The sequence below is a fragment of the Miscanthus floridulus genome, chromosome 18, assembly GCF_019320115.1.
Source record: "Miscanthus floridulus cultivar M001 chromosome 18, ASM1932011v1, whole genome shotgun sequence".
Classification (NCBI taxonomy): domain Eukaryota; kingdom Viridiplantae; phylum Streptophyta; class Magnoliopsida; order Poales; family Poaceae; genus Miscanthus; species Miscanthus floridulus.
The window spans coordinates 116,967,710-116,982,145 of record NC_089597.1 but is presented as its reverse complement, the minus strand read 5'-3'; the positions used below and the strand labels follow the sequence as shown (position 1 = coordinate 116,982,145).

Genomic DNA, 14,436 nt, shown 5'->3' with positions numbered 1-14,436 from the left:
CTTATATGTGTTAGCCTATAGTCGTCGAGAAATTAAAGTATTTTTATGGAACTATTGAACCTCCTAATTGCTTATTTTCTACGAACTGATCACAATGACAATAGAAACAAGCACAGTATAAAAAAAACATATACAATCGTCCTTTTGGCTCAGTGTAATGGTAATCTCTTCTCTATGCTATATCTCCTGTCTCCTACCTCCTTCTCCTGTCTCCTGCAACTAAAAAAAATCTAAAGAGTGGATATTTTTTTTGTTGCGACAATTGATTTGGATCGTCGCTCTGCCCCGCCCCTGTGATCCCGTCCGCACCCCCGCACGGACGCACCGCACCTCGGGCGGCTGGGGGCTTTTACATTTTTACCATTATTAAGATTGACGTTCATCCGATTATCACTCCTAGTTTGGCACTTACAACTTTACCATATGAAAGAACTTTGAGTTCTTAATTTACCACACTTGCACATGTGGCACACCACGCCAGCCCGACACGTTGGCGCCCAGTCAGCATAGGCACGCGAAATGTCCTTGCTGCCCCTGGCCTGCTCCTCTCTCTCCATCTCTGACAACCGGGTCCTGCAACTCCCTCTCACTGCCTGGTGGGCCCCACTCGTCAGCTTTGTCTTCCTGCCGCCGTCAGAGCCTTCGGATTCGCCGCCGGAGAGCCGCGACATCCTCCTCGGCGGCCTGCTCTCGCCGGACGTCAGCGAGAGCACCTGCCTGAGCCGGTACCTCTCCTCGCTGTACCGCAAGGCGTCGCCGCACTCGCCGTCGTCGTACCTTGTGTCGCGGCAGCGCAAGTACGAGGCGCTCCACCGCAGGTGCGGGCCTGGCACGCCCTTGTACGACAAGTCCGTGAGGCAGCTCGCCTCCGCCCACAACAGTATGGGCCTCACCGAGTGCAGCTACCTCGTGTGGACGCTCGGCAGCCACCTCGACGACCACATGGTCTCCATGGCGTCCGCCTTCCTCTACGCGCTGCTCACCCGCCGCATCTTCCTCGTCGACATGGCCAAGGACATGGCGGGCCTCTTCTGCGAGACCTTCCCGGGCGCGTCCTAGGAGCTGCCCCCGGGCTTCCCCGTGCACAACCTCACGCAGCTCCGCCGCGGCAGCGAGCATAGCTATGGGAGCCTACTGGGCGCCAAGAAGATCAGCAACGATGACCCCGTCGGCGTGCAGTCCGAGTCGCTGCCGTCGTACGTGTACCTCCACCTGGCACACGAGTATCAGCTGCCCGACCAGCGCTTCTTTTACGACGACGACCAGACCGTGCTGGGGAAGGTGAACTGGCTGCTGCTGCGCTCCGACCTCTACTTCGCGCCGGGGCTGTTCCTTGTGCTGCAGTTTGAGGACGAGCTCCGGTGGATGTTCCCGGCCATGGACACGGTGTTCCACCACATCGGAAGGTACCTGTTCCACCCGTCCAACAAGGTGTGGAAGATGATCCAGGGGTACTACACGTCGTACATGGCCAAGTTCGATGAGAAGATTGGGCTTCAGATCACGACCCTCGCCAGGAACCCTGTGTTGACGGAGGCGTACTTCAACCAGATCACGGCGTGCACGAGCCAGGAGAAGATCCTGCCCAAGGTAGATCCCAAAGTGGCGTCAAGTGAGCACGCGGCGGCTGCGACGTCGTCCAAGGCGGTGCTCGTCATCTCGGCGCAGCCGGAATACGCCGAGAGGCTCAAGTCCATGTACTACGAGCAGGCCACGGTGACCGGCGAGCATGTCAGCGTGCTGCAGCCACCGGGAGCCGGAAACCAGCCGCAGAACCACAAGGTGCTGGTGGAGATGTTCCTGCAGAGCTACTGTGACGTGTCCGTGGTGAGCGGGTGGTCAACGGTGGGCTACGTCGGCCACGGCCTCGTCGGGTTGAGCCCATGGCTGCTACTGCCGCCGAGGAGGATCTCACAAGGAGCTCCGCCGCCGCTGGGGAGCTCGCATGGGCAGCAGCTACTCCGCCGAGGACCCAGCTGTCGGGATGGAGCTGGAAGACGAAGCTGACGAGTGGGGCCCACCTAACAGTGAGAGGGAGCTGCAGGACCCGGTTGTCCGAGATAGAGAGAGGAGTAGGCCAAGGGCAGCAAGGACATTTCGCGTGCCTATGCTGACTGGGCGCCAACATGTCAGGCTGACGTGGCGTGCCACATGCGCAAATATGGTAAATTAAGAACTCAAAGTTCTCTCATATGTTAAAGTTATAAGCACCAAACCAAGAGTGATAATCGGATGAACGCTAATTTTAATGATGATAAAAATATAAGGCCTTGTTTAGTTGGGCGAAATTAGGAAATTTGGCTACTGTAGCACTTTTGTTTTTATTTGATAATTAGTATTCAATCATGAACTAATTAGGCTCAAAACGTTCGTCTCGTGATTTCCAACCAAACTGTGCAATTAGTTTTTTTTTCGTCTACATTTAATGTTCTATACACATATCGCAAAATTCAATAGAATGGATACTGTATCACTTTTTTTAAAAAAAAAACTTTTTAGAACTAAACGAGGCCTAGAAGCCCCGGGCAGCTGGGGTTCGATTGCCATGCCCCGCGCCCTGTTTTCTTTTCTTCCGAAAAAAACGTCGGGCTACCTGCCGACCGCATCTCCGCCCGTGGGGGAGAACACGGCCGCTGCCGCCCTGCGCGGACTCACGCGGGAGGAGCTCGCGACGGCGGTGTGGCCATGGAGGATGAGGACCCCGTAGACTCGGTCTGCCTGTGTGCAATCCACTCGTCGCTCGCTCGCCCACCCATTCACGCGCGGCGCTCCCTCGCTCGCCCACCCGGCCCTTCCTTGCAAGATCTCGCCCCCAATCACGCTCCCTCGTGCCGCTTGCCGTGCGTGTCCGGGCGCCTCACTCCGCGCTCGCCCACGCCGCCGCGCCCGCGCGTCCCCCGTTTCCATTGCGACCACGCGCTCGCAGCCGCAATCGACTCGACCCCACCGAGCTCCCCGTCTCAACAAACCCTCATAAATCCCAGTTCCCCATCGCCGCCGCCTTACACCGAAGCTCGAGCTCGCCGCGTGGGGAACGTCTGTTTCTACTTCGTTGAAGGTACAAGCGGCCTCCTAGAGTTCCTCCTCAACTGCGCAGGGGAAGGGAGGCTCCCAACGTATCCCCACCGTGCTCAATGCCGCCGGTCCCTTCCTATACCGGACAAACCCTCCAGCCGCCGGCCGCTGTCCTTCTCTCTCTCGGTCCAGTGGGGGCTGCTATCTTCCAGGTGAGAGCTGTTCCTTCACGTGCTAGCGATTCTGGCTTCCCTGCATGATGGATTCCGTCGTTCTAAGAAAGATTATTTTTTTTGGTTCTCATCAGACTCAATTCCTTAAATTAGTTGTGTATCTGTATGGTGTTTGGTGGTGTTAACCTAATCCTCAAGTCCTATCCATTCATGGCTCAATTAGGGTGGGGTTATTGATGTTTATTTATTTTTTTTAAAAAAAGGTCGTGGTTCAACCATTCAATAGAATCCTCACCACCCAAGTGACATTCGCTGCTGCACTGGGATGTCCAAATTTCTTCACGTGTTAGGTGCCGATCTACTAAGTCACCGGTTTGCATTTTCACATGGATTGATAAAAATCTGGCTGTACAATTCCAATATACTATTAACAATAATGTACAACTCTTTGTTTTTCAGCAGGCAGTAGATAGTGTGTGGCAGTGCCGTTTTTGTCAGTGACGGAAGTCTGCTGTTTCAGTTACTGCTTTCTGTGTGCAAGTTTCCTGTGTACTTGTGTAGGCGATGTTTTTTTTTTTTTTTTGTGACAGACATATCTTCAATTGTGTCCCTGTTCCGTTAAGTCAGCAGAGGAACTACACTTAGTTAGCTGAAATTAAGAATGAAAAGCTTGAAGGGATTCTTAGGAAGGGGACTCTTGGTTGTGCTGAAAATCTAGACTTTTGAGTTTTGATGTACCTGAGAAAGCAAATTGTTCCTAAGCACACAAACTTATAACTGGCGATACATCAAAATCACATGTCAAAATATTGATGCTGGGTAAAGTTCTAGTCCATGTTCTGCAATTTCTAGGAAACAAGCCATAGGTCCAAATTGAACCATTGCTAACAAAGGTGTTGGATAAATTGACAGGCTTAAATTTATAAGTATAAACATTTTATTTCTCTATGGATTTAATTGTTCTTGTGTTGAATAAAAAAAATCAAGTGTGAGGAAAAAGGAATTGAACTTCATTCAGTTTCATATCTGAAGAGTAACGACTAACTAATTTGCAAAATATTATTAGAGAATATAACATCCATGTGGACTATCAAATTAGATTCTTCACTGCATATCTTCTTGAGTAGGCCTACCGACAGAGCGTCTCTGTGCTGCAGGGTTGGAGAGGGTGGCTGTGCTGAAGGGCTGGAGAGGGACACTAATAGCACCAGCATGCATGACAACCATGGCAACGGTGGTGGCTGAGGTAGGCCTGTGGATCAACTTTTCCCTACCTGACAATATCTTTAAGTAGCTGATTGCTGAGCTTTCTTTCTCTGATATGCTTTTAAGCGGCTGATGTTCTTCTGTTTATCTAGGACAACTCAAGACATGTACTAATTCATCAACTGTAATTTAAATGTCCAAAAGTTAGTTAATGGGCAAATGTATATGTATCATGTTAACGTAGGTAACATCCATAGGTCAAAATAGAACCCATGCTTCAAAATTCTGAGCAGCTATTTATTTGATCCAAACTAAATAGTACAAAGATCAAATATAAAATAAAAGGTTTTAGTATACCCCACCTGAGTTTGCCAATTACAGTTCCCTATAACGTTGTTCAGGAAATGTCTGTGCGTTGCATTAGGAAGTGGTACATTTCATTGATCCATCTCACCATTTGAATAGTGTCGGGTTCATAAACCCGGGGTCCCTCGGGGACCGGTTTCCACGCCTGGGCTCGGCCCAGGAAAACATGTAGTTCATGGGCCGGCCCAAGAGTCTAAAGCACAACGGGCCGGAAGGGCAGTCCGGTCGCCGACCGGAAGCTCTACCTAAAAGAACAAACGCCCGCTTGACAACTTCTTCGGCCCACCTCTCCGACCGGGGCACTCGCTTTGGGAACCAGCCGTCTCCGAGCGGTCTCTCCAATCGGAAGGCCTGGCCCAAAACGCTGCTTCCTTCTCCAACCCCGCGACTCCGACCCCACGACCGGGGCTCGTGGGAACCCTACTCACCGCTCTTCTCCGACCGGCACACTCAGAGCCAACTGAAGCCATCCGACCGGGGGCGCCCCGTTCGGTAGGAACCAGATGACGTGTGGAGAAAGGCAAGGCAAGGCTCGCAAGTCAAAACCACTGTACCAGGGACCATACCCTGCACGATACAGTACTCTGCAGCCACCATCTCCCCCTACAGTATTGTAGGGGCCGCTAAAACTCCCATACGGTAAGCCCCCCGCGTGTCTCTAGACATCGATCGTGGTATGGGCACCAGGATTTGCCGTACCGGGTGAACATAGCGCAACTCCTCACATGCCACTAGGCATCAAATAGTATTTGCAGGTATTGGCGTCCATCCTTCCTGAAGAAGATAGCATGACCTCCTGTGCGCATCCGACATTTCTACCACAATCCAGTCTTCATCAGCGTGGGCAACAAGGCTTAGAAGCATCCGTACTCTCTCTCTCTCTTACCTGTAAAGCCACCCCCTTCATCTATAAAAGGGGATGCGCTCCCTCCAAACAGAGGACGGATTCAAGAAGACCAAGTTCAGACTCGCTAGATCGACATCAACACCTCGCAACCGCAAGACCACCAAGTTCCGACCGCAACCCTTCCGGTCGGAGCCAACCGAACCTCTTGTACACCCCTTCTTTCTCCTTCTCGTTTGTAACCCCACTACAGACTTCGAGCACCTGGGCTCAGGAATAGAGTCACCGACCGACCCCGACTGGATGTAGGGCACGTTGCCCGAACCAGTATAAATCCTGTGTCATTGTGTGCTAGGTCACCTCCGATCACAACGTACAACAAAACTACAAATATTCACTAGTTGGTCATTTTCTGCACCGACAAATAGTAAGTGAAGTATTGCATCCAATTGGCTAATATGTGTTGGATTTCTTGTTGCAGTGCTCGGATGCTGGTGAACCTGCAGGTGTCCTGGGTCATTTTGGGAACATTTTGAGCTCAGAGCTCTGTTGGTTGAATCCCCTGATGTGAGTACCTTTAAAGTTGCTATTAATTTATTTTAGCTGACCAAGTCTGATTAATCTTCTCTTTGGCGACAACGACTGGGAAGGCGTGGAGAGCACCGAGGATGGTGGCCACCTCCACCACCTTCGTCGTGGCCTAGGGTTTAGTTCAGCGCCGCCTCTGCCTTTGTCGAGGAGACGCAGTTGCCCCTCTACAGCCTCTACAAGATCACCACCGAGGGGCCCTGCAACACGCCGCAGCCATCCGCGCTCAAGCTCAAGGCCCGTGCCAAATGGTAGATTCCAGCCCATCCCCTCTTTCTCATTCTAGATACTGCTAGATTCTGTTAACTATTGGGCCTTTATAATTCGATTTACTCTGAATGATACTGATGAGGTACTTATCCTATCTATCCGTTGTCTGGTACAGTTTGGCAACAAATGCAGAGGGCGCTGGATAGTTGATTGTTAGGAAAGCCAGTAGAAGCAGAGTCACCTGATGGAGGGATAGGAGCAGCTGGCACTGTGAACAGCGTGCGTCCAGCCTTGTGATGGCGCTGGGAGACTAGAGCTGAACTGTCATCGAGAGCAGGTGTCTTGGTAGGTTCAAAAGGTTGCTTTGTGATGTTAGAAATGACTTTGAGGTGGCGACAGTCATCACTATTGTTACTGACCAATAATGAAAACCTTGAGATTTTATGCCTCTTGCAACGCGCATGCACTGCAACATGAGGAACATTGCATTCAGGAAACCAAATGATACACATGAACTGGGGATGCAAATCGGGAAAGACCCAGGGTAACCCAATAAACAACACCCCAAGTGGCACACGACACACAAAGACATTAGCACACGTTGAAGGCCGAGCATTATCTATAATTGTTTTTGTTTGTATGTTTGCAGTACTGTTTAAGCTGCTGGAACATTACTGAGGTCAGGTTTTCTGATAACTACTGGATCCAGCAACCAATCTTCCTTTGTGGCATGTGCGAGAGGAGCCACCTTTATTACTGTAAGCATCATGCCTTTGATGATAAATATGCAGCCTATGCTTTATATGAGAATAATCAAGTTAATACACCCTCATATTCTATATTCTGTGAGCTACTGCACTGACAACATGAAAATTAGGAAATGAAATATTGTGATGGATTGATGGTAACTAATTGTACAATGGTAAGCAACCCTTTATTAGTCTATACTAGATACTAGATAAATGATTATCAGTTATATTTTTCAAGGTTGATTTCAGCAAAGAAATTGTTGAGTGCCCAGGTGAGCTCGGGTGGCCCCCACAGGTTAGATGTTTATATTTCTTCTTCATGTACCTAATTCCACTAATACTTTACATAACATCATGGTAGGATATTGGCCGTTCTATGCTCATGCTTGTGGCTTTTGGTTTCTTCCTATGGCCTGCCAATTTTCTTGTGACAAATGCATGGGGTTGTCTGGAAATATCAGTTCTTATTTTTGGGGTGTGTTGTGTGCAAACCATTCATCCCTGGACACTTCCTCATAAGCAATGCTTATTTGTCAAGATCTATATTTGTAGGATTAAGTTCCATTGGTAGGTGTGTTTCTCATCATTTTGGTCTTAGGCCATTTAGTTTATAAGACTTTAATGGGTATCCTACAGAAAATATTAAGTATGTGGTTGTTGAGATTCATTAAAGATTTTCATAAATACATAATGCACTCTCATAGCTATTTAAGGTTTGGGACTTTTGCAATGTATAAGTTGTCTGTCTATACTTGCAGATCTAATTTTCTGTTGAAATTCAGAGGATATTTAGGGGACCTTAATCTTTGAACCAGAAAATAATCTTATAATTAAAGTTTTAGCTTTACTACATAGTATTTATATTTGAGACGGGGCAATGAAAGCTCTTAATCATGAACAATTTATTTACTTAAATTGTGAAAAGCTCTCTGTACTCTTTTGTACATTCCTAAATATGTAAATCAATTCTAACCTATTGGTGGTTTTTTGTTGCCTGGACCTCCTGATTCATAATGCTGCCAAACATATATATTTATTGTATCTTGAGTTAAGCACTTCTCTTTCTTATTAATTATGTGTTTTATAAGGGATCTGTTGACAAATGTATTCTTTTAGTTAGTGGCATGTCATTGCTTGGAAAATTACACTACTTGATTTGTGGCAACCTATTCAATCAAAATATTACATTTCATTTTATGCTTCTTCTAAGACCGAAATTAAGTGAATCTATTTTACTGACTCAAGATACTACTAAACTTCTCCTATGGCTTTGATATGGTTCCTGTAGTAGTGTTAGGTGCATAATAGTGGATATGATTTTCAGCCCTCACCGTGCATTTTTCTTGCGAGTGGTTGACAATAAATCTTTTTTTCTGTTTCTGTGTGGCAGGATGAGATTGAGACCTTCACCACCCTCAAGTGTCAACAAGATGAAGGAAGTTAACACATCATAGTATAGTGGTGAACTATATATCTATGTATATGTAATAAACCCATATTAATTTGCATGCCATATCCTCAATACAAATATATAATGCTTGCATGTCTATATCCAGAACGGGTGCAGAAATATTGCTATTTGAAACAATTGCACTTGGGACAGCCATAGCTTTGAAATTGCTGAATATACATAGACTTCTACATTATACAGAACAGAACTCAATGCCTGCAAATTACCTGTTGACTGAAGCTAATGATTGATTGTACAATGTGACTGATCCACTATTTAAAGAAATTAAAAAACTAATTTCCACCTGAAACCATTACCTTTTGTACCATGATTTAATGGAGTTGGTCCCTATGTTGCAGTGCCCGTGTTTATGACTTCTAATATTCTACTGTTTGATGAGTACACATATGTTATTATAGCTCACTAGCCCGCGCAACTGCGCGGGGGTTTCAGGAAGAGTTGCTAAACCATATATATTGCACATTTCTTAAACGTTGGCTGTTTCCATGTATTTAAGGGCTACTATCTGTGCAAGTTTTCATATATATTACATATTTCTTAACGTTGGTTGTTTCCATGTATTTAAAGATGTGGGCTACTTGAATATGTGAAAGCCGATCTCACATATTTTCTTTTCATAGTTATCAAGCCATTATTTGTTCTCATTGTAACGCATGGAAAGTTCTATACAGTAGAGTTGGTGAGCCTGTGACGATGCGCTTTCCGTGACTGTGTTAATTTCACGAACTTTGCTTTTTAGATTAAGGGACAATTGTCTGGCGGACATCAAAAGTAATTGTTTGTTGTTGGCGGATATCCACTTTGGAGCATTTTGCCAGAAGACACTCTGTTTCGGTAAATTTAGGCCACAAGACACCGTGGACCGGTTGCAGCCGATTGAGGAGAGAGAATAGTGGTGAAATGACATTCTTGCCCTGCCGCTTTCTTCTTCCTCTCTCTCTCTCTTTCTCTTTTTTCTGTTTCCTATCCTTGCCACCCTCTCTGCCTCCCGCCCCGCCCCCTTTCTTCTTCCCCTAGCTCTTTCTATTCTTTCTTGCTGGTGCCCTTGCCATGGCCACGAGTTTAGAGCTCGGAGCTCGCCGGTGGTGACGCCTTGCGCCTCCTGGGTCTGCCTCCGGTCCTGCTCCCCCACGCTCCGCCGCGCCACCGGCGGCCTTGGTCTGCAGCCGCTTGCGTCCGCCCATCGGTCGTGCGTAGGTCCACAGCCGCCCCCGTCGGTCTGCAGGTCGCCCGCATCCGCAGCGGCAGGTCGCGTCTGTCCGCGCACAGGTCGCGTGCCCGCTCACACGCCCGCAGGTCGTCGCCGTACTCAAGCCAAGCCCCACCATGGCCGGTGCCTGGCCTGTGAGCAGCAGCAGCACACGCAGCAATGGAGACGCGGCGCTGAAGGTAGGCCCGGGCGCACAGCTTGGTAGTCGCGACCGCGCCAAAGTCGGGCCGCGGCGGTCTTGCCGTGAGAGTCGGCAGCCATGGAGGACCCGAGCTAGGGCGTGCGGGCGAGGTTGTGCGCGCACGGCAGCGACCAAGGCACAAGCACGCTTTGGCTGTGCGTGGGGGCGTAGGTCGCGGTGGTTGTGGGGCATGAGGAGGCTGCGGTGACGCGTGAGGTAGCCGGGCGCGGGCGGCAACAGGCTATGGTGGCACGTGGGTCGCTGGGTAGACCGGCAGTGGGTCGTGATGGCACGGGCGATGGGAGCTCGGCAATGGTGGTCTTGGCACAGTGAGGGAAGAGGGGGCGGAGCTAGCACTACAAGTGGGGAGGGGGGCTCAACCAATGGAAGAAGAGAAGGAGAAGAGGAGGAAGAAGAAGATGACAGATGGGGCCCGCGCATCAGTGAGAGGGAGAGGGGCGGACCCAACTGTGGCTCAGGGGCTCCGGATGTCCAAAACAAAATTTTCTCTCTCCTCAACCGGCTACAACCGGTACGCGGTGTCCTATGGCCTAATTTCACCGAACTAGAGTATCTTCTGGCAAACTGCTCAAAATAGGGTGTCCGCCAGCAAATGACCATCACTTTAGATGTCCAACAGAAAATTATCCCTTAGATTAAATGTCACTTTAACATCGGTATTTAATTTCACAGTATTCTTATCTTATCGTGTGATCCGTGTGTTTTTTTACAAAAGTTTAGTTGTCCCGTAGCAATACATGGGCATGCTACCTAGTATAACTAAAAATTACAGAACGATCGTCTATACCCAGCTACCTTCGCTTCACCCGACGCGTGACTCCCCCGCCAATTCCTCACCGCACGGAAGGAAGGGGGAAAAATGGATCAGTTGCGTGACTCGCCCGTGTGCATGGAAGGAAACAAATCGATCACCTGCGTGACTCGCTCGTGTATGGAAGGAAACAATCGCTGGCTCGGTGACCACACAGAAGGAAAGGGGGCAATATCTCATCTCCACATAAACTGGATCCTCGACCGACGCCAGGCCATCATCGATGCTCCCCTGCCGTCCTTCCCGTCAGTGTGTGTCAGTGTGTTTGTGTGCGCAATACATTCTGCCTTCTTTTTTACTTTTTTGTTCCTGCATATATAAAGCATTCTCGCTTATTTTGTGATCCATGTGTGTGTCAGTGTGTCTGTGTGCGCAATACACCTGCTTGTCTTCTCTGGTTGGACAATAGGTGTTGTGCCCATGGTAAAAGCTTATGTTCTGAGTCTGCACTGTTTTGTGCAATTACAAGATGAGACCTGTGAAAATGTGATTTTTTCCTATCCATCTTGTGCTGCTTAGGTTCCTTTTTTTTATTAAAAAACAAATCTAGGTCCAACTTGATGGAATGGGTTCATTAGTATAAACTGAGAAGAATTGTCTGGGGCTTATATTGTTTGCAGGGGGATGGGCAAAAGTGAGGCTTTTCTGCATTTTCCTCACATTGCAGGTCAAGCCAAGCAAGTAGGTGCATGCATGTTTATTCTCAAAGTTCAATATTTTGCACTTTACACATTGCTTGAGCATTTAATTGCTTGAGTGGGAAACAGAGTAGGTACTAGATTAAGATGAACCTGCAAGCTATTCTTAAGGCCATATTTTCCTTTTACAATCTCATTTCTCAAACTGCAACACAATTGTTTAGAGGATCTTTTGGATAAACACATGGGTAACCATGGAATTGTCTTGCAGGTAATTCCCTATTTGGATATCTCTGATTTCGTTTTTTCCATTATCTTGTGTTCTTCCATAGTTGTACCTCTCCCTGCATGCAACCTTTTCTCATCAAGGATGAATGTGTTGAGGTGCTAAACTTTACTTAAATGCAAACATTACAGGTTGCACAAAGTTTGGATCCAGGTGAAATTAGCACAGCATTGGGTAGTAGGGATAGGTATTCCAAAAAGAATCCAGTTTATACATTGTCACTAAAGTCATCTGGCATGTTAGTTTGGATAACATAAGACGAGAACCACCCAATATTTGGCAACATCAAATGGGTGATGTAAGCCATCAACAAACATGTGTCATGTGCTTTGTTGCTATTATTTGCTCTGCTCTTAATACAAAGCTGGGGTGTTGTTGTGCTGGTGGTTTTTTCACAAAGATGCCAAATTCCATGACTTATCCAACCTCTTGAACTAAAAATTGTGCTATAGGACACTGCTTGCTATGCCTGTTCCAGGCTTACAGTGTGCCAATTGAACTAGAAATTATGGTAGTTGGGGCCTTTGGTTCTTTTTAGCTTCATATATACTAAATTGAGCTGCTAAGTTAGCACTCATCTGCAGTAGTCATATAGTTTCTTATACTTAGACTTTTACCATGGGTGGTTTTAAAAAAAACTGTATATGATCACTTCATCATGATTTATTTAGTATTTATGCAGCTTATATATAGATATGGTCTCTCTTCAATTTTTGCTTGGTTCAAGGTGCATTTGTCCTCCCATTACTTATGATGATGTCTAATTTATAAAGCGTACTATATGCTTATTTCAAATAGATTTACATTTATTTTTGTGCTGGGAGCTGTAATTGGTTTTTTCTCACATGACTAGCCATGGTCTCACTTTGCATCTTTGGAGATTGGAGCATTAATGCAATAATAATGGTGTGCCCAGCACATGTTTGTTGAGTTTATGGTTTACCCAAAATTTTCTAATTTGTTGCTAGCATGAAAAACACTATTAGAAATTTCGTTGGTGTTTTTTCATTCAGTTGGCAGAATATGTTTACTTTAGTGTGTTGCTAGAATTCTTGGGAATGTTAGTTCCTTGTTCAACGTGTAGCCTAATAAATCTGGTAATAGAATCAGGTTATAATTTTTGGCTAGAAAATTGATTAACATTGGTGAATGATCTAATTAACCTCTCCTTTTCTTTAGTTAATGTGCTGCTGGAAATACTTAAGTTCCTTCGAATAAAGATGCTGTGATTTTTTTGCCATTTGGCTTTTATGTACATGTATGACCATTGTTTTTTATACATTCATGTATGACATTTTTCTTCAAACCTTTGCAATGAATGCCACAGGCTAATCCGAGATTTGTCTTGTTTAGTTTCCTAATCCATCCAAATGACAACAACAACTTCATCAATTACCTAGAACCTTACAATTTTTTGCAAAAAAAAAAAACATTTTTGGCGTTCACAAATGTCCTGTTGTTGATTTGGAGGATTGCCATTGGAAGGAGTGATGTGGAGAAGGGAGGATGCATCATTAAAATATATTTGTAGTCTGGGCACCTTTTCCACTGAATCTTGCTGCTATCAAACTTCCTTGTTGATGTTGATGCAGCTGCATGCACTTGTCTACTAGGTTGGGTTCCCTTGTGTTGTTTATGGTAAAAATGGCTCTTGTTTCGGTAAGTTCCCTTCTCTTCTTGGCCTTCACACATTAAATGTGCATATATACTTTCTGTCGTGGCATTATGTGAAATTACTAGATTTCAAAACAACAAGAAGAAGTATACCTTCTTGCCTGTGATGCTCAGCAGGTTTGCGCATTCTAAAGTTTGAACTATGCACTTTCCTGCAGAGACAATTTTGTCTCAACAACCAGGTGTATCATCATCTTTTTGGTGGATCCAGTATAGTTCAGCCGATGTATGTGCCATCCTGTGATGTTCAATCAAGCAGAAACTTATGCACAGGCCACAGGTCGCATAGCTTCCACAATAGGCAATGGATCTGGTTGTTCTCTTGAAATGATCTTTGCACTTATAATACAGTATGTCTGTAATGTGAAATTTGAACTCGCAAATGGATGTTTGACTTTCATAGGATCCTGTGCGAGACATGAAGCGGGCTAAATGAAATGTACTGCATAGGTTGGGGTGTTTTGTAGTTCATAGGACAATGAAGGCGTAGATCTTAGGCCTACGGGATTAGTGCAGCTAATTTCTTTGTTCTTTTCTCACACACATTTGTAATTTGACTTTAATCTATCTTTCTGAGTATTTATGTAATATCGAATTTTGAATCTGTATACTAGGAAGGTCTAGCCTATGGCTGTAACTGGTAGACTTCCTAGGGCGCTCGTCAGAGTGCGTTGTTTGTATGGTTAAACTCTTCTTAATTACAATGATGCGCAAATCTTTTGCGTATTCGAGAAAAAAAATCTATCTTTCTGAGTATGTCTTTTGCTCCGTGTAGGTGGCCTCATCGGGTTATCTATGTTTTATGCATTTTGTTTCCTAGATCTATGATTGTTGCTCCGCAGAACTAGTTTGAATATTCATACTTGCTTTTTAGGACTTCATCTGTTAGTTCATCTACAATCATATTTTCTCATTGGCGGAAGGTGGGTGGGAGGAGGATTTGGCGCAACTATTGGAGGGTTTCGCATCTGTTTGGTAGTTGAGTTGTGACCA

At 46.2% G+C, this 14,436-nt stretch overlaps 1 long non-coding RNA gene and 2 pseudogenes across 2 annotated transcripts; 2 read left to right on the top strand and 1 right to left on the bottom strand.

The window, feature by feature from the left end:
• LOC136521339 (polyubiquitin-like) overlaps window positions 1–14,436 on the bottom strand; it is a 127,455-nt pseudogene that overhangs the window by 23,548 nt on the left and 89,471 nt on the right.
• On the top strand, window positions 520–2,007 carry LOC136521147 (galactoside 2-alpha-L-fucosyltransferase-like; annotated as a pseudogene).
• LOC136522287 (uncharacterized) lies at window positions 2,571–8,700 on the top strand. Of its 2 annotated transcripts, XR_010775844.1 has the most exons (7): window positions 2,571–3,227; window positions 4,346–4,434; window positions 6,086–6,171; window positions 6,255–6,443; window positions 6,578–6,747; window positions 7,052–7,446; window positions 8,542–8,700. It is a non-coding gene; the product is annotated as an uncharacterized lncRNA (long non-coding RNA). The 2 variants fall into 2 exon arrangements; XR_010775843.1 differs by having other exon boundaries at window positions 7,052–8,700.